The sequence below is a fragment of the Sceloporus undulatus genome, chromosome 2, assembly GCF_019175285.1.
Source record: "Sceloporus undulatus isolate JIND9_A2432 ecotype Alabama chromosome 2, SceUnd_v1.1, whole genome shotgun sequence".
Lineage (NCBI taxonomy): Eukaryota > Metazoa > Chordata > Lepidosauria > Squamata > Phrynosomatidae > Sceloporus > Sceloporus undulatus.
The window spans coordinates 314346916-314374865 of NC_056523.1; the positions used below are offsets into that span (position 1 = coordinate 314346916).

The 27950-nt window shown below is 42.2% G+C and overlaps 1 long non-coding RNA gene across 2 annotated transcripts in view; it reads right to left on the minus strand.

The window, feature by feature from the left end:
- Window positions 1-27417, minus strand: part of LOC121922352 — a 79556-nt gene extending 52139 nt beyond the window's left edge. The window contains exon 1 of one of the 2 annotated variants that reach the window (XR_006102139.1): window positions 27332-27417. This is a non-coding gene — a long non-coding RNA (uncharacterized LOC121922352). The other variant, XR_006102140.1, reaches the window with a different exon arrangement.
- Between the last annotated feature and the right edge of the window lie 533 nt (window positions 27418-27950).

The window sequence follows — 27950 nt, forward strand, 5'->3', positions numbered from 1 at the left end:
AGCAAATTAAAATATTTCAACCAGGCATATGTACAAACTGAACAAAATTTAAAGACGGTGGGAATCAGTGAGTAAGAGGGAATGATTGTCCCCTATAGTAGCTATGGCCCTTGCCACTAGGCAGATGAGTTCTGGAGTCCTTCGTAGCCTCCTGGCCAAACATTTAACAGCTGCCCAGTGACATGAAAGGTCTATTTTGTGTTTAATAGCCCCTGAAAGATAGTTTCACTTTAGCCTGGTAGTGAAAGGCTGTGAAAAGACCAGCAGCTGGGAACAGCCTGGAGGAGTAACATTTCTTTTCAGCAACTTGCCTATACTGTTCTCCTATCTGTTAGGGTGAGTGAAGGTTACACTTTTGCTGTTCAATTTCCTTTGTTTGGTTCTGCCCTATATGACCTTGGAGGACCACTGGCCAGTGGCCTCATTTGTGCAAGGAGGTTGCACCCAAGCCCAGGGGACACATTATCCAGCCATGAAGACTGAGAGGCTTGGCCTTAAAGACAGTCATGGGTAGAATTCATTGTTCATTGGATTGATTCTACCACTTGCTGCATGGGGATGATGGAACCCATCAGCTGAAGGTATTTTCTTTGCCAAAGGCTGCCTGCTGCATTGATTTACCACCAACAAAGCTTAGTCTACAACAGAGATGTGTGTCAGTTATCAGTATCAAACAAAATCTTAGGCAAGCATGAAATTGCAGCCAGTTCCATCTTAGAACATCCTTTTCGTTTGGGTGATAATAAGCTGTTGGGAGTTTGGAAACGGTAGATTATTGGAAGACAGCTAATCTGTTTAGAATAGCTGAGAGTTGCAAAAGCAGAGTCATGCACACAACAACACTGTGCATCTTGGTTACTCATTGTTCATTGCACATTGTTCATTTCAGATTCTACATGGCATCCAGTCATTAACATGTATTGCTCAGTGTTGCTACAGTGCATGGGGGTTGCATAGTCTTGGTGTAGCATGGCTGTAGCTATGCTGAAGGAATATAGGATTGCATCCGTTATGGGATTTAGAATCATTGAAGATTGGTATGTTTTATCTTGTGGCCATTGGAATGCCATCTGGAAACCATCATACTATTGATAAAGAATTTTTGGACCAATCTCACAGTCTTGGAAGTAGTCATCTATTTATACATCTAATCTGCTTTTTGGTTTGCTTTTTGTAGGGTGTCTTATAATTTAAAATATATCACTTAGAAGGTTACAAAATGGACCTAAAATTGAATGGAATTGAAGATGATATAGAAGAATTTGATAAAATACTGCTTGGAGATGAGCAAAAGAGAATATCCAAATTATATAAATTCTTATTAAAAATCGATCAAGAACAAGAAATAGGCGGGTTACAGACGGGCAGGGGAGGACGTCTTGGAGGTGTATTCAGCTGAATGCGGAGCCTCCAGACGGCCCGCCCCGGGGGCATGCTTCAGGTGTTGGAGCTTCCACACGGGGGGCAGTGAAGACGCCTCACCTGGGTCCGTTTCGGACCCGGAGCTTCCATACCGCCGCCTCGGAGGACGCTGCAAAAAGAGAGGCAGCTTCCGCACGGGCGGCCCAAACCGCGGCTTTTTTTTCCCTTTTGCCGGCAGGCGGATGCGCAGCTGCGCAGCTACAGCACTAAGCAGCGGCAGAAAGCCTATGTGCGCATTTAAAGCGCCCAAGCCCCTTTAAACTTTCTCTCATCTACGAGGCCATGGAGGCTGGCATCTATGTGCCAGGGAACCCCAGCATCAACATCACAGGCCAGCAGATCGGGCCCCTGATACTGACTGACAGTGCCTACCCCATTCGGAAGTGGCTCATGACCCCCTTGAAGAGAAAGAGAAGAAGAAAGCAGGGGAGACTGTGAGGAATGCCCTGGCAGATTTTTTTCTGACAAGGAGAATCTGAAGGATGGCTCCTGTGCATTGTACTGTAATAGCATAAGCACATGAATAAATGTATCCCATTATCCACAGTTTGAGTCTGCCTATCATTCCTGATCTGTGCTGTGGGCATGTTTTGCCACGTGCCTGAGGGGGACACACACAAACACACACACACAAAAGGTCTCCTGGCGCCTGTTTTCCTGGGGCAAAAAGATACATCAGCTCCAACTGCCAATTGCCCCTTTGACAATGTATCAATCCCCCTCAAATTCAAGCTTTCCTAATGGCCCATTTGAATGTATCAATGGGGCACCCAGAGGACATCTATTGGGGGAGAGATTCAAACTGCTCCTCTGAAAACTTTCATTGGCCTAGGACCACCGTGGCCTAACGGCCCTGAGCCGCAGGTGCCCATATATACCTGTGCGCAATTGTGCAAGACCCCAGGACGGCGATCGACATGGCAGAGCCACGCAGGAGGGTCCCGGTTCGAATCGCCTACTGGACCGATGAGGAGGTCGGGATCCTCCTGGACTCCCTGATGCCACAGGCAGCCGCTCGAAGGGTGATGGCCAGCACGAACAAGCCCAAACCGGGGGCATTTTCTCCAGGCATCCCGTGCCCTCGAAGACTTCGGGGAGCACCCCCTGGTTGACAGGCGGCCACCATTCTTTGAGCGGCTGAAGGACCTGTGGATCAGGGGAGATCGGCCCAGACCAGAAGATCGCCGTCCTCCAGGTAAGCCAGAGCTCTTGCCATGCCCTGTCCTCCCCTCCTTGACCCTTCCCTTGCCCTCCTGTCCCTCCTGCATGGTGCCAATGCCATCCCTCCTCTTCCCTTCTGCAGGTGTGTGGCCGAGGCGGAGGCGGAGGGAGGGAGGGAACCCTGCCAGGTCGCCCTCTCCACCATCCTCGGGGGACGAGGATGTCCCCGAGGGTGGGCCACAGCCAGGACCAGCTGCTGTGGCCCCTCCGCAGCCAGAGCAGGCTCCTCTGGCGGCAGGTAGGTCCCCAGGGTGAGGGGTGGGGGTTGCCTGCCTGCAGCCCCCACGACACTTGTGCCCTCGTCTGCCATGCCAGCATGGTAACTTGGGCCTTTCCTTCCTCTTTTGCAGGGCTTGAAGTCCTCGCTGCTGTTGCTGCCGCCGAGGAAGAGGAGCCTGGGCCGAGCCACCGCCTGCCAGGACAGCCAGGGCACTTGGCCCTCGATGCCAGTGCCCTGGATCGTGTCCTCCAAGCCCGGCAGCAAGGTAAGTGTAGAGTTGAACCCAGGGAAGGGAGTGGGGGCACCCAGAAACCCTGCCTGTGGGAGTGGGTGATGGGCTGCACAGGCTGATCCTAACCATCCTCTTTCTTTTCCCCCCACAGAGAACCGGATGGAGAGGAGGTTCGCTGCGCTGGAGGAGAAAGTGGACAAGCTGGCGGAGAGAGTGTCCTCCATGGAAGAGACCCTCCAGGAACTCCTCCGCCGGCTGCCCGCCCCACCGCCTCCTCCCCCTCCCTGAAGCAGCTTCCCTCTCCTGCCCCCTCTGCCATCCCCCCTTCACCACCCCCCTTCACCCTCCCCCTTCCCTTTGTATATATTGTATATAGTAAAATATTTTATTGTTGTTATTGTTGTAAATAAAAAACTTTATTTTTTTAAAAAAAATTGTGTGGTTAATTATGCGCAACTGCGGCGGTGTGGTTGTGAGTGTGAATGAGGCGCAACTGTGCAATCTAAAGCTAGGCAGGAGTGGTGTGAGGTAGCAATCTCCAAACTCTGTCCTCCCAGGCGTTTGGACTTCATGTCCCAGAATCCCAGACCACAGGGCAAGGTGGCTGGGGATTCTGGGAGATGAAGTCCAAACGCCTGGAAGGACAGAGTTTGGACATTGCTGGTTTGGGGACCAGTGAGCCAGGCATGGTGGGAGGAGGGAACAGGAAGGGTAGAATAGATTAGATAGGGCTGGGAGGGAACACATGCCCTGGGAGGCAAAATGATGTCTTTATGGGACATCATGGGACCTAGTGCCTTGTCAGTGCTCCCTACCCCTTGATCCCAGGCCCTCTCTAGTTGCCCTTTGAATTTGGGGGCAAGTTTAGAGGGCATCAAAAGGTCTTGGGCACATTCAAACTCCGGGGTCTCTTTTTTTTTCTTTTGCCGCATGAGAGGTGCGCAGCTTCGCAGGGCTAAGCAGCGGCGGCAGAAAGCCTATGGGCACATTTAAAGTGCCCAAGCCCCTTTAAAACAAAGGTGGTCTCCTGCCAGCTGGTGATCAGCTGGTGTTGGCATCCTTGTCCGCTTGCACTTTGCCAGTGTCAGCAGCATCATGGATGCCTCCTCTCCTTTGGTCCCCGCACTCCTGCTGAATCTGCAATGCGCAGCCACAGCTGTCTCCGCTGCCACCGCTGTCCCCCTGCCATCTCCCCTCACCTCCTTTGTACATATGTCAATATTTACAGTTTTAGCGTTTTTTATTGTTAGGTGAAAATGGCAGAGGAATGTGTGTAGGGGTGCACTTTAAAGTCCAAACTTTCCAAGCAGCGCATGCGTACATGTTGCTCTAGGGTTAGGGTTAGGGTTAGGGTTAGGGTTACGAGGCTTAAAATGCGCCGCAGCTGTGCCTCAGCTTCCACAGCTGCATGGCAGCGGACGTTGCAATTAAAGCCTGACTGCAAACTGCGCATGTTCCAAGACCCCAACTCACTATGCGACGGAGCTTTTAAATGGGCAACTTAAAGTAGCGGCGTAGCCATTCTGGTGTACCGGTGCAGCAGCTCTCATGGCTTCTTCCCCTTCTCGATATGTGTCAGCATTCAGGTAGGACTGCTCCAGTTTCTGCAGTTACTCCAGTTTCTGGGACCATATAGCTATGAGGTCAGCCGTCTCAGTATGAGACCAAGACGTCCCCCTGCCTTTTTTTGGGGTGCTGGTGGATGGCTGTGCCATCCTGCCTGGTGGCAAAGGGGAGCCGCCACACAGCTGTGCCAGGAGCAGCCAAACTGTGCCCGTTCCCAGGTGAGAATGGCGCAGGAATGTGTGTAGGGGGTCACTTTAAATCCCAAACTTTCCCTTTTCACTTTCTACAACCAAAACATCCGCCGGCAACACTTACAACTTCCCGCGGTTCTAGCAACGCATGCGCACAAGTGGCTCTAGGGTTAGGGTTACGAGGCTTAAAATGCGCCGCAGCTGTGCCTCAGCTTCCACAGCTCCATGGCAGCGGACGTTGCAATTAAAGCTTGGCTGCAAACCACGCATGTCCCGAGAACCCGACCCATTATGTGACGCAGCTGACACGGAGCTTTTAAACCGGCAACTTATATTTGCGGCGTAGCAATTCTGACGTATCGGTGCAGGGGCTTACAGACGGAGCTGCGCAGGTACGCATCAAACAGAAAAGAAGCGGAAAAAAGCAGCACCTTTTTAATGCCGCTTCTTCCCGCTTGAGGCGTGCAGGGGGCGTGTTCATGATGGCATTTAGGTAAAGCCCGTCTGAAGGCTCTACCTTCATGACGTCATGAGTACATCCCTTTTTGCCCGTCTGTAACCCGCCATAGTGACAGATGTAATGATTAAATGGGCTACTGATTGCGGGCATATTATCGATTTAGAAAGCTGGGAACACGCCAGAAAAAAAACCCAAGGAATTCACACAATCGCAAAGTTTGAAAGAAAACCATTGGAAGACGGAGAACCGTTGGTATCTAACTCCCAGCAGGTTAGTGTTGATTGATAACAAGAAATCTAACAAATGTTGGAAATGTAATTCGGCAAGAGGAACTTGGTTCCACATGTGGTGGCATTGCCCCAAACTGAAAATCTATTGGAAACAAATTCATACAACAATTGAGAATATACTAAATATAAAATTTGAACTCAAACCAGAAATATACTTATTAAACATGACAAACAAAATACCATTAGAATTAGAAAAGACACACAGAAGAATAATGCTATACATGGTAACTACAGCTAAAGTACTATTAGCACAATTCTGGAAAGAGAATAGTATTCCAGACATAGATTTATGTCTCCAAAAACTTATGGACATGGTCGAAATGGATAAGCTCACAGAATATCTAAAACTTAAAAACATGGATAAGATAGAGAAAGATTGGTACCCAGTAATACAATTCTGTAAATCGAGATGGTTGAATGAAGAGGTTCATTGATATCTTTAAGATAACTGTATGATGATGGCTTTTTGGAAATATATAAACAATAGTTAAGGTTATAGATTCCAGACAGACTGGGGGGAGAAAAAAAGAGAATCATATATGTTCATGAAAATCCGACAATAATTATGTGTTAATCACAATTGAGAAATATGGGGTAAGGAAGTAATGTAACAATGATGTTGGAAGAGGATTATATATGACATGTAATATATAATTCTAATGAATCATGTAAATAAATGGAATTTTATACAATAATAAAAAAAGAAGGTTTCTCTCAATCCCACCACTATCAAAGTTTGAGGCTATGGAAGTCAATACTAGGGTGGTACTTCTCCATCCAGGCCTTTGGCCATTAACTGGTAGACAGGGAAAGGTCTTTGCATCTCTCTCTCTCTTTCTCCCTCTCCCTCTCTGTTGCTCTATGCTTTGTTTTTCATTTGTTACCTTTTAAATGCTTTGAAACTGTTTTTAATTCAGTGTTGCGTTAATGTGATAGCTTATATGATTGTTTTTAATTTTTATTTTGTTATGGCCCTTTGTTTCTGACTTATGGTGACCCTAAAACAAACCTGTCATGGGACTGAGAGTACGTAACCCATCCAAGGTCACTCGTTAGGTTTCCATGGTCCAGTAGGGAATTGAAACCTGATCTTCAGAGTTGTAGTCGAACGCTCCAACCGCTATCTCATGCAGGGTCTCCATTCATTGTTACTATTCTGTTATGATTATGTTTAGCCATATTCCTATTTGCTCTGTATAGCAACCGAGCTTGGGTCATGCATTGAGGAAAAGGCAAGTGAAGAGAAAATTAGATATGCATACACATGCATGCTAAAGCCCCCAGACAGTAACAAGCTCTTTTCTTTGCCACTGGTCAGTTGACAAAAGTTTGGTTTGAGTCACCAAAGCAGATGTAGAAATAAACGAGTTAATTTTCATTTGCTGACCATTGTCAGTTTTTCTCAAGCAGGACTAGTTTTATATTGTGTTGTGTTTGTTTTTTCTTGCAGTCTTGACTTTTGCTGGCTTTTGGCAAATGCCACTGATGACTAAGCTTGCAAGTTTGCACATTAGCAGGCTCGCTTTTAGAAGTTCCTGCTTCTGCATTCAGGTCACAGCACAACTCTTTGTCAAATGTGACCTACATCCCACCACACTAAAAACTTCATCTGCCGAACAAGAAAAGTCCATCAGAGATAAAGGCTGTATAATGGAACTAAAGAAAAAACGAGGGGGGGGGAGAGGGGGAGAGGAAGAAAACCCTCAGAGAGACCATTTTAAATTATACAAAGATTTCCTCTTGCAACTGCAAACTCCTAGGACTTTAAAAAAATGCTTTTAGCAGTCTGGGAACTTGTGGTGTGATTTCTTCCCTCTTTGATCTGTAGCATCAGAAGTCCACAGTGACATGGAGGGGTCCACTTAAAGGTTTCTTCAGTGGTGAAGTACAACAAGCGCTCACAGGACTAGTACAGCTTTCCTTCTGTATCCACATATTCTTTATTCATGGATTCAAGCATCCACTGCTTGAACACACACACACACACTCCAAAAAGCAAACCATAATTTTGCAATTTTATTCAAAGATACAACTTTGTTAGTTTGTAGTATCAGCATGCAGAGAGATCTTGTAACACCTTTGAGACTAACTGAAAGAAAGAAGATGGCAGCATGAGCTTTTGTAGACTAAAGTCTACTTCCTCAAATGCATTTGGCCATTTTATAAAAGGGACATCATTTTAATATGTCGTTGTATTTAATGTGACTTCAGTATCCATGGATTTTCGTATCCACAGGAAGTCCTTGAACCAAACCCCAGCAGATACCAAGGGTTCACTGCATTAGGCCTCCTTGATAAGGACAGACACCATGAGCCATTCCCACCCCAACTCTCATAAGCTTCCATGGTCCTTCTGAATTTTCTCACACAGGAGAGGGGAGGTGCGTTTTTACTGGTGAACTACTGCTTTTTGACATTTTCGAGTAGTGCATTCTTGGATAGGCCATTAAGAACTATTAGCTTTACAAAACTCTTAGCACGGCTTCACTGATATGGATCAGTGCAGCTTCTTGTATTTTTGGATTCTTTGTGGGCTGCATCTACCATGAAGAGTACTTGTATTTCAACTATTCTGCTGGACTCCTTCCATGGCAATGTTGCTAGTAGTAACAGACTACCAAGGAAAGTTATGCAGGATGGCTGGCTCTGCTAAGATTCAGTGTTTGCTGCCTTAAGCAGAATATGGTAAATTGGAACATGGTCTTCTTGGAAGACAGAATAATGTGATCTACTTACCTGTTTTGCATCCCTTAAGGCACCCTTGTGCCCTCAGTGCACTGCTTTGCAGCCACTGTTAAACTCATGTCCAGTCAGCTTCTGCATGTGGAATCAACAAGTACAGTCTTGTCCCATATCTCTAGTAGCAAAATATCATAGGCTGGTCCTTCTAGATATATAGGAGGTGCCTTGCATCAGGTCAATCTATCTGTCTATCTAGTGTGTTTGTGTCTACTCTGTTGTTATTTTGTACCTACAAGTAATTTCTGATTTATGTAGACCTCAAGCAAATCTATTGTGGGGTTCTCTTGGCAATATTTGTTCAGAGGGAGTTTGCCTTTGCCTTCTTCTGAGGCTGAGAACATGCAACTTGCTCAAGGTCATACACTGGGTTTCCATGGCTGAACAGGGGTTTGAACTCTAGCCTCCCAGGGTCCTAGACCAACACTCAAATCATTACACCACACTGGCTTTCTGTGCCTACTCCAAACAATTTACCTATCCAATTTAGCCTATGGAATTGGTGCCAATTTCCTTTGGTTCAGCTTTTAGAAGAACTCATCCAAATTTACAAATTTTGTCATGAATAGGATCAAAAGAACTTGAGGATTTAAAAAAAACCTGATTTGCCAATGGACCTTATTGCATCCACTTTTCACCCGTTCCATTCCTGTTCACAAAGCAGACAGGTTGTTAAACGAGATGAGAGCTGATCCTACCACACTCACTGTACCACTCGATATGTAAATGTACTGGGAACAATTGCTATCACACAGCAGTACTGGAGAAGATTACATGTTATCATTTTTGGACCTGCCTGTGAACGGATATCACCACACAGCCAGGTCTCTTCCTAAGTGCAAACTATTCTTCCCCATTTTTCTGTGCATGCATACTTGTAAAAGCGGATTGGGTGCAAAGTTCAAAGGAAGAGCATTTCTATGTTCTCCCATAGCCTTGTGCTGTAATCTTTGGTGTTGCATGTCTCTCTGTGTATAAGGGATTCGTGTATTTTGGGTATCCTTCTCCACACTATGACAAGTTTCTTGAGGATGGAGTGGGAATGTACAAAGAGAAGAAGATTTCTCTCTCGTGGGTTTTTTTTTTATGTTGTAAGGATAAATGCCCTAAAAAACCTATTTTCAGATTGAGTGGTCGATCTTCCCACATTATCATTACGTCATCATATGAATCCTGTTTTCTTGGTAATAAAAAAAGAAACAGTGTGGCAATAGAGGAAGCATTTCCACTCTGGATACAGCAAAAGTTTTGGCAATAACAGTAGCAAGGGATGGAGATGATAAGTCAGGAGGAGGGGTTTAATGTCACATCATAACCAGGTTGGAATGGGGATGCAATCAGGATGCCATAGATATCACACACAGTGGGAGTAACAGCATCGTAACATTTTCTGGGAAAGGAAGACAGAATTCAATCGTTGGAGCAAGATGATACAAATGGAATGGAAAGGGCCCCAGAGAAGAACATTATGTAAATCAGGCTTTGCAATAAAATCCGTTCTGTTCCATCCTCGTTCAAACCACAAAACGTTACACAATACGTGTGCGATAAACTCCTATGTCTGCTCTCAATATAACATGTGGCCATTTAGCTTTAGATGAAGGAAAAATTGCTTGAGATCACGAAGTAAGCTGCATCATTAAGCAGAGGCAGAACCACAAGGCTGCTGGAAAAAGTGATCTCCCTCTGCTGGCTAACCACTCCTTGTGCCATGATGCTTGTAAAGTTTTTGTGGGCACCATGTTCCTTCTTCTACAGTTCAATGTTCCCAGTGGCTACAAGGGACTGTGCAGGGGTTTCACCTGGTCTGGTGCCCAAAACTATTTCTCAGTATCTTCTATCCATCCTTCCCTTTATTGTTATTTATTATATCCTGCCATTCTTCCAGCCTGGGGGTTAGGGCACCTTACAAATGGGAAAAAATACTATAAAAGTGCATAGTGTTAAAACATGCAAAACTGAGACTAAAACATTATTCAACATCAACAAAAATAAAACTATTAAAAACTTACTTTAAAGCAAAGATTAAAACAAGTACAGCAACATAAACAGCCCTTCTCTTGTTAAAAAAATCAATTCCTAAAATTGTTGTTGTTAACTGCCCTCAGGTCGACTTCAATTTAGGAAGACCCTGTGCATGAGGCATCTCCAAGACTCCCTGTTCTCAATGGACCTGCTCAGTTCCTGCAGACATAGGGCTGTGTCCTCTTTGATCAAGTCTATTCATCTGTATATTGATAATTTCCAATCTGTGGGCCACTGTTTTGTTTTCTATATTTGCTGGCAGATTTTAGTTAGAACTAATGTTGTTTCTATCTCTGTAAATTCCCAGGCTTGTTGGAAAAGAAAGGTTGTAACCCATTGCTGAAAAGACAGCAAGGAAGGAACCATCCTAGCATCCCTAGGGAGGGAGCTCTAAAGTTAGGAGCAGCTACAGGGGAGATTGGTTTCTGCAAACCTACCAATCATGCCTATGAAAGTGGTGGGGCAGATAGAAATGTTTCCTTTGCAGACCTCTAAGCTCAGGCAGGCTCACATGGGAAGATATGGTCCCTTAAGAAGTGCAGGGGCTAGCCAGCACTGTTTCTCCATCAGTAGAAATCTGAACCCTCCATACCATCTCTTGGCAAAAAAAATAAAATAAATAAATTAAAAAAATTGAGAGCTCAATCAGCTGCAGCCCATATCAGTTTCTCTTTGTATTGATGTACACTGACTAGTACATGTCAGTCAAAAGAGAAAGTCAGCAATTGCACACTAACTGGGAAGTCACACTAACTAGCACCAGACTGGGCAACAGACACTGGCAAAGAGAGGCTAAGGTCTTCAAGTATCACCCCCTTTTCCCAAATAATAGCAACTCTCATGAGACTTAAAGTAAGATCAAACTGCATTAATTCTGCAGTGGGGCAGCAGCCTGATTCTCCTAATTCTCACCCCAAATGGATACTGCACAACACTCACTGACAGCTAACCCATTGCAGTAAACTCCTCCTTTACCACCTCATTATAAGACTGGCCATTCAGACTGGAGAACGTCAGCATTAAGTTAGCCTCTTCCCCAAGTCTTCTGTCCCTGCTCCTATTTTTTATTATTTGCTTGCTTGTTTGTTTATTGAAACATCTGAATTGATACAGACATCTGGAGATTTTGAAAGCTTGCCTACAATTAGTCCTTATGATAGTCTTCTTGCTTGACTGTGGATTTTTCTCTTTTCTTCCTTTGATGCATTTCAGCTGGTCTTTACACCAGGAATTTCTCTTGGGCCTGTCATATATTGTAAAACAATGCATTCACTAATGGCTTTATGTCAGTGCTTAGGAAATTACTTTTTTCAAAATAAAATTTGGTATATTGACATGCCAAAGCCACCAATAACTGAACAGTGGTAGAATGGTGCTCTTAAGTCTCAGAACATTCGCCCTATCACTAGGATCATAGAAAGCAGCCCAATACTGAATCAGACCATTGATGTATGTAATCTAGTATTGTTAACTCTGAGTAGCATCAGCTCTCCAGGGTTTCAGTAGGACTTTATCTTAACCCCACCTGGAGATACCCGGGATTCATTGGCAGTCTCCCATACAAATATTTACCAGGAATGAACTTGCTTAGTTTCTGAAATCTGATAGGTCTGATTGTGATCACGGTGATATGGGGATAGTGTAAACCACTGAATCACTGTGTATTCTGATTTAAGTAGTACATATCATCCTTTCACTGTTCAGTTGTGGATGATTTTGGGTTGTCATTGGATGGCATCCTGTTCGTGTTTTACATGTGTGTACATTCCCTAATAGAGGGCATTGGATCTTATTTATTCAGTTCAATTGGAGCTGCACAACTGGTGCATTGGTACATACCAGACGCACATGGTATTGTGCACTGCTTGTATAGTGGGACCTTGTTGTCCACTGGGATTTGGTTCCAGGACCCTCCTTGGATAACAAAACCTGTGGATGCTCAAGTCCCATTAAATATATTGGCAGAGCAAAATGGTGTCCCTTAAAATGGAAAGTCAAGGCTTGCTATTTGGAATTTATACTTTTTAAAAAACATTTTCAAGCTATGGATGCTTGAATCCATGGATATGGAGGGACAACTGTACATTCAGCATGCAATATTGCATTCAATCCACAAATTTCATCACATTATCAATGTGTAGCAATCTGAAGTGCAATCTTAAGAACATTCATTATTCATAAAAGTAGGTTTTTCCATAATCTGCTTCACATAAATGATGGCAAGGATGTGTTTCCTTGTACATTTTCTCCAAAGTGAAAGAAGAAAAGTTTCCAAACCTTTAAGCAGTGAGTGGGAGAAAACGCAGCCTTCAGACAGCTTGTCTGCTTAAAGACGTTTCACATTCTTTGTGCCTTCCCAGTCCTTCCAGTGATTGCACCTGCCTATAACCTCCTCAACTGCCAAACAGGGAGAAAATGACACGAGGATTGCTGAAACTACAGCAATCCTAGAAGATGGTTTAAGACCTCCATTTCCGTGACTTCCATGACAATGCCGTTTTCCTACAGCCTGGCTTGTGCAGTAATGCAAAGCTTATCTTGACTGAGTTCGTTATATGTTCCCTAACTTAATTACTTGCGCAGACATAAAATTAATGTTATGAGAAAGGATGCACAATTTTAAAAAGTCTTTTTAAAAATATATATATATTTGGGTCTGCCCATTAACTCTAATTTAATCACACAAACATGTTTTCCTCTGGTATTCTGAAGATAAAAAAGCAACATGGTTGAGTAGAGAAGGAAGAGAAGGTGTGGAGGGGCGAAGGGGGAGTCTGGAAGAAAGAAATATGTTCATTTTCTATGACAAAGAAATGAAATTGGTACTCTGTCTCCATCCCCCACCCTGTTCCAGCTGATCTGGTGAAATACAATATTGCCCCAAGCATATCTTGATGAAAAACTGAAGTGACACCAGGATGATGTTGTGGGTTGTATATATCTGTGCAAGCATACACCGCTTCCCAGTTTTCTAACATTCTTCAAGAAATTTAAAGCAAAAGTTACAACAGGAGTGAGTGAATGAATAAAACTGTGTTCATTTTAGCTTAAAACCAAGGGTTGAGACATCCCTGTGAATGTCTAAGGGCATGAACAGACAGGCAAAATTAAAGCTGCTTCTGGTCACTTTGGAGGTATGCTGTTTAAATGACACATGCATCTTAAGAGGCCAGAAGCTGCACCAAAAATGCGCTCCAGTTGTTAGGACTGGTGTGCAACTTTGGCGCGGCTTCCAGCCTCTTAGGATGCATGCATCATTTAAACAGCATACCTCCAAAGTGACCCAAAGCAGCTTTATTTTGGCCCATCTGTTTGGGACCAAAGTCTTTGAACAGCAGGCTTTGAAAGGGGCCAGTGGACCACCTTGTCCAGCTCCTGATCCTCAGATACCACAACTCATTGGCCTCCTAGGAAGTCAGTATGGTTCAATGGTTACAGCACTGGATAAGGGAAATTCTTGCAGATAGCATATTGGCTCTGGATGTAGGACTGCTGTGGAAGACTGTATTTCTCTATGAAATAGTAAATTTCACCATCTCCCTATCCTGCCCAACAGGACACAATGATAATGTTGAGTATAAGCTCAGAAATAATACATTGAATTAAGCATTTCAGCTGGAATGGAGAACTGTTTATGGCTGAATGTACCTGCACTTGCTTTGAGAGAACACGTCATAGACAGCAATGGGTGAGGCTAAAATCTAAAGTGGGTGTGGCCAATACTGTGAGTGGCAAGGCTATTCCATGTCCTCTGACATACATATGCCATTCACACATGTACAGTTCACATCATGGCTATGGATTAATTCTCAGAAGCAACAAGTCACCCATTTGATCCTCCATAACACAGGCATGGACTTACATAATATATATCCATTCCCCCACACATAAACACAGTAATACACACACATGCTCACATGTACTATACAAGCATACACACACAGTAGTCGCTGCTGGCTTCCACGTCAGTTGGGTAATGGATCCATTCTCAGTTTTGGTTCAAAGTTTTAAAGGAGGGATCCTAAGGCACAGATTCTGAGTTCCAGCTTATGTGCAGCACCTTGGACAATTCCTTTAAAGTCTGTATTAAAATGCAACTTGACACACTGCCCCACCAACATATGAATCACTGGCTGCCATTGCATATTCATACATATCTTCAGACAAATGTATTTACATGCACACAAAACCTTATTCCCCAATGCTGCAAGCAACCTTCGAAAATGCCTTCTATGAAAGCATTCTGCAAAACATGTAAGGGGTTGGATCTAGAAGTGGAAGGCTAGTTCACTTTCCACTCCTTGCCCCATCCCTCAAATTTCCATGCTCACCATGGTATGGGGCAGCTGACATTTCCTACATCGGGGTGGTGAATCAGCTCCTGGTTTTATTCTGAACTTCAAAGGAGCTATCCAAATTGATGAATGGTTTTGGGGTTTTTTAGGTTAGAGTATGATAATTTGGGTACTCCTTTGAAGTTTGAAATAAACTGCAGAGAAGATTCAGTGCCCCTCGAGATGAAGCCACCAACTCCATTGCCTGGGCAAGCCACAAGAGGAATATTAACATACCCCAGTTTGGTCTTCCTAGATGATATAGGCCAAGTTACTATGTCACTCTCCTAACTTTTTTGTGGGTTTATTGTGAGAGCAAGGCATTGCTCTGACCTCCTTGGATGAAGAGCACAATGTCAGTCTAGCTAATAAATCTTCAGCATGCTTCACACTTCATCTATTGTTATTATGGTTTGTATTTCTATCCATTAAAAGCTTCTTCCATTAAATTTGGGGTGGAGTACCTGGAGTGGTTTACTCCTATGAGTCCCTTTAGGCTGAAAGGGTGTGACTTGCCCAAGGGAGGGATCTAGGGCTGGAGTATCAATGGCTCAAGTGGAGCAACTATACCAGGCCTTCATTGGCTAGGAGCCCAGTGTTGAATGGAATAAGTACAGCTTCCTTCCTTCCTTCCCTCCTGAATTTCCCTAAGTTTGTTGTCATCAGAACTGTATTGCTTGAATAATGGCTCAAAATGTTCAAGTGCTTGTTTGCTTTTGCACACCCACTCTCTTTTTCCATCACTCTAGTTTGCAGCCATTTTCTCTTCTCTCTGTGTCCCTCATAATACCCTATATGTAACTATGTAGAATTATTAGTAAGTAAATCTTCTTTTATATACTTTTCTCAAAAGAAGACTGGGTTTAGGGAGGGAGGGTGAGGGTTGGGGGGATTTGGGGGTTTGTTTTGTTTGATTATTTTGTATTGTATTAACCTCTGTTGTTACCCACCCCAATCCCCAAAAGGGAAGAGGTGGGATATAAATAAATACATTATTATTATTATTATTATTATTATTATTATTTATTTCTCTGTTAGCTCTTGTGGAAGGGGGGGTATTGAACTGGCTATTGTTCAGGATCTGCCTTGCCAATGTCATTACTCTGCTTGCAAAGATCCTGCATTATCTCTCACATCTCCCAGTATAAAAGTGACCGTGATCAAGTTATTACTCTCACTAAAACTTCAGATTCATGTTAATTCATACAAGGAGAATCCTGTTTGGTAGTCTCAATTACAGCAGACCCATCAATTCCATCACTGTATGGTGAATCGATGCATAGGATCTACTGTAGTTGTAAAATCTAACAATTGATTCAGGTCTGTGTTTTTCTATCTTGTACTTTAAATTTTATTTAGTATTAATTTAATTAATTAATTTTTATGCCTTTGGCCTAAAATAACTCACATATGTACACAATGTGGTCCCCCTTTTTTGCAACCACTCCAAACACATTATCTTGTGGGGATGCCAAGTAAGATGTGAACTTTGATCTCTCTGACTAAATTCTTCTATCTTAACCATTATCCCACTACATCACTCAGATCTCTGTATTCATCTACAGCTGTCTGTTGTATCCTGATTATCTTATCCCACAAGCTTCAAATGAACAAGAAAGGATATCTAAATATTTTCTGGGCAAGGGAAAAAGAAAACACATTCATATGTATATGCATGCTTGTGGTGCCTTCCAAGAAACTGTAAGGGTAGCTCCCTGTCATTCAGAAATACTCAACCAAAGCATTCCTGAACAATATCATATAACCTCTGTTTGAAGACCTCCAAAGAAAGAGAATCTACCACCCACCAAAGCAGTCCATTCTACTGTTTAACAGCTCCTACTGTCAATATATTATTCCTAAAGTTTAAGAAGTTCTTCCTAATGTTCACAGCTCCCATGTATAATTGCACAGCTCACAGTTAAGAATATGTGAATTAGCCAAGGATGGGTCAGTTCTACAAAATTCTGTTTTCCTGCAGAAAACTGTACAAATTGATCTATCATAATCCACCAAACAGTTGGGTAGAAAATCCTGGTTGCTAATAAAAACAAAACAAAAGGTAACATGTATTTCTCATGCAATGCTATGTTAAATTTAAAATAAGTAAGTAAATTCTGCCATCTCAAGCTTGAACACTGAAATCCAGTTCAGATAGGAAAAAGCACCTCCAGAAAATGTGCAGGCTTGAACCTGTGTGTTTCATGTTCTATGGAAGGGCTGGGCAACTGCAGCAGCTCTAAGGGCTAGTTTTCTGCACCCCTGACCCTCCAAGAACTGGATGGATTTTTTAAAATGCCTCCCAAAAATATGGAAAAACAAACAAAACAAAATCATAATCGGCCAGAAGACTAGTACTGTTTTTTTCTTTTAAATGTTGCTGTTGTTTGCCTGAGTTTCCTTGGAAAGACAAGATTCCAGCCCACCTCTCCTCTCCCTCCGGCTAAGTAACTTGAGTACAAGCTACTCCTGCACTCTGAACTCAGTCTAAACCTTAGGACAAAGGGAGAAAGTGCAGGGAGGAGGCAGAAACTGGAACATTTTAAAGACAGCTGAAAAGTAGGATGACAGAGGATTAACCAGGACAGTTGGAAGATATGGAAATCCTGTTGGTTAGTCAACACACAGGTAAATCCAATTGATTCAATTGCTCTGCTCTAGTCAGGACTAGAGGATTTAGGACACTGTGTCACTATCAGCTAGTTAAGGGGCTATCAAGGCTAGCCTATTTGTAATTTTTGTTTTACAGTGGAACACCAAGAGTGAGGGAAATAGGCCAAAAAAGAGGAGCTATCATATACTAGTGATCTTGATCAGGCATGAATCCTTCCCCACCATTGTTGCTGTGTGCCTTCAAATAGTTTCTGATTTCTGGTGACCCTAAGGTGAGCACGTCTCTTCCCCCCATCCAATATTTCTAAACTTATTTGATTTGATTTATGTCGCATATCCTTATGTCCAAGAATGTAACTCAATACAGTTTTGTTTTTCAAACATTTCTTGCCTTTTCCCTCACACTCCATTGCTGTCTTATAAATGTATTTCATTTCAGCTGCTAAATGACAGGATTTTATGATGGAATTATATTTTGGGGAAAATTATAGGCTGTTTTGGAAACTCAAAAAGGAGAACAAAAAACCACCAAGAAATGTTCAGCTTATTTACACTCCATTTCTCACTGCACCATTGTCAAAGTGGCATACAATTTGAAATAAAACTATAGCATGTAAAAGTCATGTACACCCAATCAATCAATTAATTAGAAAACATCAATGTGCAAGATAGTAACAGGATCCATTGCTTTTTATTGCTGCTTGGTGTTTGTGTTCATCAAACGCTGATGATCTTCACCAGTTTTTCCTCATTGACAATGCCATTATTATCATTATCTTTCTAAATACATATTACACACTTCCCAGTTTAGCCTTACCATAACAAACTGGGGTTGCAGTTCCAAATCTTTGAAGGGGTGTTGAGACAGGAAGACAGCTAAACTGCCAAACTGGAAGGAGGTTGATTTTTTCACTGGGGTCTGACAATGCATTGTGCTCTCAGAGGTATTCTTTTGATGGAAAGTACCCCAGGGACAGTGGCAGAATAGCAGAAGCAGAGGTTGTGCCCTTCGCATTGAAGCTTACTTAATGAACTGGAACGTCTTGAAGAGAATAGGAGAATGAGGTCCATATTGGTGGCTTCAACCAACTTTCTTTCTTATTATCCTTTTCTTTCCCATTATAGCTGACATTTCTGCAGCAGGATAGGGAAAGCCTATCAAGTGATGTTGTGAATGTCTGAGAATACTTCAGCAAAGAATGCCTAGAAAACGTCTGTAAAAAGTAAACACTACTGTGGGCAATACCTCATATTCATTGCTGACAATTCATCTCGTTTGGGTGTGTGGTTGGCCACCATGTGCAGTTTGTGTGCATACAGGCTCATGGATATATTACTAGTCTGCTGGGTGCAGATGTCCCCATAATTGGAATTAAGTTTGTTTCAACTGCCAGCAAATACTCACAAACATTTTCCAATGTGCCATGCAAACACAAAACACACCAAACAAAAAACCTTGATCCTGAACATGTATTTGCTGGTTTCCATAAAACCAGCTGGCCACACTTGAGAGCCAATAAGCAAAGAACTTTTCAGTGATCAAAAATGAGGCAAATTGGCTCACATGCATAAACGTTCTCCTAGAATTCATTGTTCAGAAGCCATAGATACCCAGCTGAGTTAAATAGAGCTGGCCTACTAAGGCCAGAATGCTACTGATGTCATGCCCATGTATACATTCAGTTCCACTAAAAAAATATAAATGGATAATTATAGGATTTGTCTATGCTCGGAAGAATAACTACATATCCTATATTTAGACCACCTAACATGGCTGCACACAGTACAATAACCCAGACAACTATGGATAAAGACATATGTGCATGCACACATACATACATTCCACAGGAAAAAATACTTGAAAAAATATCTATCTCATATCATTGTGTGCAATGGATGCATTCTATTTCTAGTTGTGTAAGTTTGAAATGCAAATCTCTGCACGTTTTACCATAATGCACAATGCATTACTATGTGCAATGGCACATGATCCACAACTCTGATTCCACAACTCTGTACTGAATGTAGTCGTTCTGCATCAAACTAAAATGTCCAACTGAGTATATGGGGAAGTTACACATGTGTAAAGATTGTGGCCTCATTTTGAACAACATTTCCTTTTAGTAAGGGCATCTGTATGCAGTTTTAGAACCAAGAACAGCATGACAAAACTGAAGTAATTGCTCATTCTAAAAGACAACATTGGTCTGATCCACACATTAATCTAGAATGTTGATATACATTAAGCTGATACCTGTAGAAATATGAACCAAATCAAATTATCTCCCATTCTTAGCATAGCTCAGATGGACTCAACAACTATCTGAGAGTCACATAGAATCAGGATACACAGGGCCTGCATTTTGATGGGATACTAAAGAGATAATATTTCAGAAATGTGCAGGTCCTACCAAGCAATAGGTACATCCCTGCTCCATGGCTTTAGCATCATCTGCTCTGATCTTTGATTCTTCCCCATCTCAACCAGTGAAAGAAAATTATAGGCTCCATAAACTGTCTTTATTAAATTGACAGAGTAAGGCCTTTGACACTGTTTCACATGACTTACTCCAGTACAGGGAAAGGAAATGTGTGGTAGATTTTGCCACTGTAGGGCCAGTGCATAACTATTTGAAAATGATGCTCAAAGGATTGTTGCAAATGGTTCTGTGTCTGTCTATCTAGCATGGTGTAATAACTGGAGGATTGCAAGGTTCCACCCTGCTGCCTCTGCTCCTGTTTAATTTCCTGACAGAAGAGTGCAAGGAAACAATGGAAAATACTCTGAACTGTGCAGGTGAAGGCTGAGAGAGTGCGACTTGTTCAGCTTTTGTTGTTTGCTGTTAGAGTATGAAATAAATAAATAAATTTCTCCCAATTTGGGACCAAAAGAGGCTTTGTTGTTGTTAACTGCCATTAAGTAGACTTTGACTTATAGTGATCTTATGAGAGTCCTCCAAGCCATCCTATCCTCAATAGTCCTGCTCAGGTCTTGCAGTCTCAGGGCTACAGCTTCCCTGACTGAGTCTAGCCATCTGGCATGCAGTATTCCTCTTTTCCCAATTCCTTAAGTCTTACCAAACATTTTTTTTTTCATATCTTCTCTTGATATGGTCAAAGTAAGACCGCCTTGGTTCAGTCATCTTGTCTTCTAGGGAAAGTTCAGGTTTCACGGTATCCTCAGAACTCTTCTCCAGTACCACATCTCAAATGAGTTGATTTTCTTCTTATCAGTTTCTTCACTGCCCAGCTTTCACAACCATACATAGATATTGGAAATACAATGGCATGGACCATCTTAACTTTAGTATTCAGTGATCTGTCTTGACCCTTCAGGATCTTGTCTAGTTCCTTTCTAGCTGCAGTTTCCACTCAAATTAATGATTGAACCATGGTATGGAAAATCTTGAACTATTTCAATGTCTTCATTGTCTATTTTAAAGTTATGTAAATCATCATGGTCATTATTTTTTTTTCTTAATGTTCAGCTGTTCATTTTCTGCTTTGGCTTTCTTCAATAATTGTTCAATGTCTTTGATATTTTCTGCTAGTACGTAGTATGGTGTCATCTGCATATCTTAGATTGTTGATGTCCCTCCGATTTTCACACCTCCTTCCACCAAGTCTAATTCCACTTTATGTGTGATATTTTCAGCATACAAGCCATATTTAAATGGCTTGAGGTGGGTAAAAAATATGGCAAAACTACCTGCTCCCAATGCCCTTCCACTAAAACTGGATTTGGCAACTATGCAGATAATGGGAACCATTTTTACACTCTGTCCTCTCTGAGCAGCAGCATCAGTTTTGGCATCACTGAAAGGGAGCTAAGGGCTGGGATCTTGCTGACATCTTCTTCATGTGTAAGCTCCCTTAAGAAAGCAGTTGGATCATTTTGTCCAGTGTAGAACATTTTCATTCAGTTCAAGGTTTTTGAGTCAGAGCTGGACCTGTGGTGTGCATTGCACTTGTGCATTGTGTAAACAGTCTGCATAGTGCATACATATGTGCATATGCATTTGCCTGAACATCATAATTCAGTGATGTGGAGCCAGACCACAACCATGAAATTTCATCAGCCTAAGTTACATTCCACCTCCTCAATGTTGACTCTCAACACTTCTGGTTTTCTTTTTCATCTGGAAAGTGGCCTCCCCCCTTCTATCACCCTCTTTCCCTCCTCCTTCTCTCCTTTTCTGGAATATGGGGATTTGGGATGGTTGAGAGGAGTAGCAAGACCCAAACTGTCATGCTTTTATGACCATTTTAGTTGCTATTGCTATTAGCAGTTGCCAAGAAGGTTTTAGGGCCTCCAAAAGTAGGGCTTGGGGAATACAGAAAGGATGCACCCTGCCTTTTCCCCACCCTTGACTCACTGTTGGGTCATCTTCCATAGCCATTCAGTGGCCAGAAGAGAATGGGGGAAGAAAATCAGAAGTACAGTACAGAGAACCAGACATCTGCCTAGACATCCTGGGAATCACTGCAAATCCCAAGGAATATGACCTTATCTTCTTACAGCCAGCTTCAGGAACACACCTAGATGCTGCCTGGCTGCCCCTTGTCCTTCCCTGACGACAAAATTTGGGGATCACCCAGATGCAAAGTCATAAAAAACACAAGAGAGGAACAGAGAATTAAGCCTTGTGAAGCTTTACACTTCACCAGTGCAATGTAGGATCTCAGTCACATGTGTCATTCCACTTGCCTAGGGTTGGCACCATGGGAACTGGAGAAGGCACATGTGCCATTGTATAGAAGAGAGAATTTCACCAACTGAAGCCATTTAGGGGTTCAGAGATAAAATACTGGCTGAAATAATTTGGCCGGATGGTAACATGTTGAAATGACTTAAATGCAGGATTCAAAATAAAACCTAGTTTCCCAAATATAGTATTTTATAGCTTCTATCACATGGTGAAATGAGGCAGCAACAAAAATGAATGGCTTCTACAACACAGAAACAACTTCTTGCCACAGGCCTAGTGCATATTTTCAAGGAGACCTAAAATGGCCAATCTATTTTCCCTTAAAAATTAAATTTTCTTCCAAAAGGGTTCCTGAGGGCACATTCCAGCATGTCCATTAAGCTATTACTGATAATTTTCACTGCACAAACCTAAAATAGAGACCATCTGCTATCAGAAATGACCAAAATGTTATGGAAAAAATTGAATCAAAGTGAAGTAGGGTATACAAAGTACTATAAAACAACTATGCTGATCTGGAGCCTCGATGGGGGTGGGGACATGTTCCTTCCCAATAAACATGAACAGTTGAATTACTTGAGAGGTTGATCATCCAGAAGCATGGGGAATAAGGCAAATGTCTAATGTTGTAAAACTGTATAATTTTGTACATTTTTACCAAGGGCCCTTTCACACTAACACAGTTATAGCACCATGTCAGGGATGATGGGAGTTGTAGCTCTTCACCTCTGGCTCGAACTCACCACCTGGTTGTGCACCACACTGACCAGTTTTGGCCAGTGGTTAAAGCTTAGCAAGAGTTACAGAGAATAGGCTGAAGACCCCGACAAACTCTCCAAGCCTTCTCACTCTTGCTTCCACAGAAGTCTTCACCCTTCTTCAGGATCCAGCTGGTTCTTGTAGCTTCACCCAAGACACCAGACAACTCAGTAGTCTTATATAAAAGATCTACTTTATTCTACTATATACAGCTCCAAAACTGTCCAACACAACAATACTCAACTCCTCACTCTACTCACTCTACAACCCACTCTACTACAACCTACAAAATACATTGGGATCCATAGTCATTATTATAGTCAATGCAAGATACCACCCACTGTTGTCTGTTTCCACCCAGTAGGTGTGTACACCATTCTCATTGGTTCCCTTGGTTCATCCTACAATTAATGATTTCATCATCTCAGCCTTGACCACTTAACAATTGTCAGGTGTGTCCAATTATCCACTTTACATTTCTTGTCCTTGGCAGTTAGGACTTGTTAATTGTATTACCATTTTCACCTGTGTGGTTTTCAATTGGCTTCTGCTGAGTCATCCTGACTCTCACATACATGTTTTATTTCACTTACTGTATATCCCATGTTGCTTTTTTTCTTGACAGATTTCACTTCAGCTATCACGGTTGCATTCCAAGTAATCCTAGGATTTGTAGTTTGATTGAGGCACAAGAGCATTCTCACTGAAAATCCTAAATACCCCTTCCTAAACTGCATATCCCAGGATTCCAAAGGATGTTGCTATGGACATCACAGTGGAATCACAATATTAAAATTATAGTTATTTAATTTAGTTATAGTTTTATTCATTTAATTATAGTTTTATTGTCTATATTTTAACCAAATTGAATTTTAAATCTTTTACATGTGAGATTATTATGTAATTGACTTAATGTTGTACTTTTATTATGCTGTTCCCACATGTTGTATTGTAACACTTTGTGGTGCAAATGGCCTTTGGTCTAAGCATTAATAAATGATTGATTGATAATTGTGTGGTGTGAATGGGCCCTGGGACAAAACTGAAAATCACCTTTCATGGAAGTGGATCTTCTAAAATCTTGCTGCAACTGGTAGCAGAAATGGACCCTAAGAGTCTCACAGATAAAATGGTTTTAAAACTTTACAATAAATTTTTAAACAATTAAAATCATATAGCTAAAAATTGTATTAAATTACATGAAACATACAAATGTTAAAAACACAACTAAAGGCCAAAACAGACAGTCTGGTAAAGCCAGCTTGTAGCTGCCTTGGGGGTGTAGTGTTTAGACACCACTGACCCTGGAGCCAGCAAAAAGCTAGCTCTGGCAGCAAAGGGGTGGCTTTTTTCTGCCTCTTTGGGGCAGAAGCTAGCCGAATTGAGGCCGTGGTTTCAGAGCTGTTTGTTTTGGCCCTCTGTCACACACCCCATAGAAAACCTTCCTGACAATAATTGTATATTAAAAGCCTGCTTCAATAAAAATTCTTTGCATGCTGAGGAAAGGAAAGCAGGGAGGGGGCCAGGCTAGCTTCTTGTGGAAGGGCATTCCAGAAGGTAGGAGCAGCCACCAAGAAGCTTCGCTCTCATGTCCTTCCCAAGCAAGCTTGTGATGATGGTGGGACTGAGAGAAAGTCTTGCCTCATAGATCTTAGGATCCTTGCAGGTTCATATGGGGAGAAGGTTCTTTCAGATAATCAGAACTTAAGCTGTGAAGGGCTTTATAGGTCATGACCAACACTTTGAAATGTGCCTGGAAACGAACAGGTAGCTAGTGGAGCTGTTTCAACAGGGGAGTTATATGCTCCTTTTAACTGGCCCTGGTCAGTATTCTGGCCACTGCATTTTGGACCCCTGAAGTTTCTGAACAGTTTCCAAAGGCAGTCCCACATAGAGTGTGTTACTGTAGTCCAAATGGGATGTACTGTAACCAAGGCATGCCTCACTGTAGCCTGATCTGACATCTCAAGAAATGGGTGCAGCTGGCGCATCAGCTCTCACTCTGGCAACCCTTTTTGTGAACATGCATCACACATTGTGCATAAATGCATATTTCTCATTGCATCAGGATTTATACACACAATTTGTTAGCACATTTAGCGTCTTGCATCAATTGTGCCACATTGCCATTCTACAAAAAGGTTACACAGCACAATCAATGGGTAACTTGCTGGTTGAAGAAATATGATGTAGAAACTTATCTCCACTACACTTATTTAATGTATTATTATCTATTGGATTTATATTTTTACTTCTGCATTTTTATATCCTTTTAATTTAACCTTTTATATAGAGTGCTTTTACATAGGTTATAGAAATTTTGTTGTATTTGTTGTATTTTGAAATGACCCATGGGCTAATCAATAAATGTTGTTGTTGTTGTTTAACTTGCCATGGAGAGATTTATATTCCATACGTCCGATGTAGTATCCTGGCCAGAATATCATTATAAGAAAGCAATATTTATCTCCATTTTTTCCTGTTTCCTCCCCCTTCTCCCCAGTAAACTCTTCTCCCTTGCTGTTTCAGACAGCTTCAGTCCCTGCTCCTCCTCCGGATGCTCCCCCTCAAAGATGTTTCCTGTATTTAATTTCATTATAATCCATTTGTGATCATTTCCCAGACAGGTTCTCCTTCCATATCTCCCCCTCCCGCAACAGCTTTGGGGAATCCAGAGCCTCTTTGCCACTTGCTCTAGCCAGACGGATTCACCTCTATCTGCTAACACGAAAGGCGCACGAGTGCCTGAACAGGCCTCACATCAGCCTATGGGAATCAATGAACAATTAATTACTATCATCAAGTGGTACTCTACTCCGGGAAGACAGCACACTTATATTTATCAATTACTAATTAGTAGCTCTTGCCCGGCTGACAGTTGTCTGTCAGCCAGAAGAAAAGCCTCAGTGTGTGGCTCTCCGAGAAGTTGGTTCTTAGCGGTAATTAGTGGAGCTCCACTATGGCTCTGGGTGTTGTTTTGTCGTGAAATCTTTTCCTAACAAGGCTGGGGGTTTCAAAGGGATCCTCAGGCATCTCAGTGCCATTCTCCTGACTAATTTAGATGGGAACTAGGCCTTCAACCACCATTTTATTTTGAAAAGGATTTATTTTCTTGTGTGACCAAAGAACCCCCATTTGCAAGTTAATATGTTTGGATGCTTGCCTGCCTCACCACAATGGGTATATATTATTGCTTGGAAACACTGCCCTTTTGGATCACAGAGTATATACATACACATGCAAACACAGCTTCCAACATTTCACAGTTGTAAACTAGGCCACATGTGGCTAAGGAACACCAGAGGAGGGTCAAGAGGGCAAAAGTTATTAAAGAGGATGATCACACAAGCTAGGAGAAGCTGCAGCAATTTGCTTTTGCCTGAGTCTACTGGGCTCCTTTCCTTTCTTCTTCCCCCTGCTAAGTTAATTGAGTAAAAAAATAATTTTGCACTTTCAGCTCTGTTTGCAGCAATTGAAATAAATTGAGGACAAAGGAGGAAAGTGAGGGGAGGGAGGAGAAACTGAGACATTTTTTAAAAACAGCTGAAAAAGTGGGATTATAGAGGATGAATTGGGACTGTCCCTGCCAAATCTGAACTGTTGGAAAGTATGCACAAAATGTTCACCATGGCTGGTGGATTTTGGGAACTGTAGTTTTAAAAAACCAATGAATGCATTAATCCTTATTTTGGTCAATAGCGAGGATAATCTGAAAAAGTAACTCTTCCAAATTATGTATCAGGTGCACACCTCAAAGCAGGGGTGAGGTAGAGAGACTGTGGTATTTTCATTTATAAGTAGAGCAGGTGCACAGGCATCTGTTTTGTACACCTATTTAGATGTAAGTCCCACTCTTTCAGTGGGATATATCTTCAAGAAAATGTTCATAGGATTTTCAGCCTTCAATTGTACATGTTGTCAAGATGGCCATCCCCAAACAACTTGCTTGCCTGAGGAGGGTCACGTTTCCTGTATGCAATTCAAGAATGCTTGATGTGCATTGATATCCACTGTTCATCAGGACTGATGCAATGCACATTAGGACAGATGTGATCAGGAATGATGCGATGTGCCTTGGACCCATTGTGCATTGGCCCTGTTGCATTGGGCAACAATGCAAATTGGTCCACTGTGCATTAATCCATTGTGCACTGGACACCAGTACACATTGGTGCATTATGCAATGGTTTGTTGGGCATCAATCCCCTTGTGCATTGAACACCAATGTACATTGGTCACTTTGCTGGCTCTCTAGATAGAAATGTAACAGAAGCCCTTTACTGGATATGGATGTAATACAACTGGGCAGTTTAAATTCCTGTATGTATAATATAGTGACAGACAAAGAGATTAGTCTCAAGGAAGAAATAAAACTTTACCAGATAGTCATTGATGAAAGATTAAATAAAAAAATAAAACTCACTTTCACTTTTTCAGAGGCATGAAATGAAGGGAACCCATCAAAACCTTTTTGCTGCAGCGTGTGACAAATTCCATCAGCCCTGTAGCCACAAGCACTAGATATTAGCATTTAATTAAAAACAACCAACCTGAAGCTTGGAATCTCAGAGCTCTTATCAAGTACAGAAGTCTCCTGAGAATTTTTGTTTTCTGGGATCCTGGCTCCATAGTCCCTCCCTTTTCCCCTATTTAAACACCAGTTTAAATATTAGACTTTCCCATGAAGAGAAATATCTCTTCCCACCTGATACAGCTGAAACCTCTGGCTCCTTACTGAGTAGATTATTAATGGCACTGACCATTTAATCTCTCCCCAGTAAGGGATCCAAACGAGTCACACTGTTGATCCAGACACTAGTCGGAATGTTATCAACACAGTGACATTATCACTGCCCCAAACAGTAAAGGTGTGGGTGAAGGGTAAGGGTAAGTGGCATGGTTGCTGTGCTGCAAAACATACCTTGTAAGTTATCGTTTGTAATTAACTTGCTCAAACAAAACCCAAATAAATCAATCATGCCTAGGCTAATAAATAAATCTTTGATCAATGGCTATCTGGTAAATGTGTAGACATGGGTCAGTACCCCAGATTTACAACATGTCCTAGCTGAACAGCAGAGGGAGAAAAAAAATGAATAATGCCAATGGCTCTGTTGTCATGTCTTATTTAAAATGTGCACAATACCATTTTCAGAGGACTGTACCATC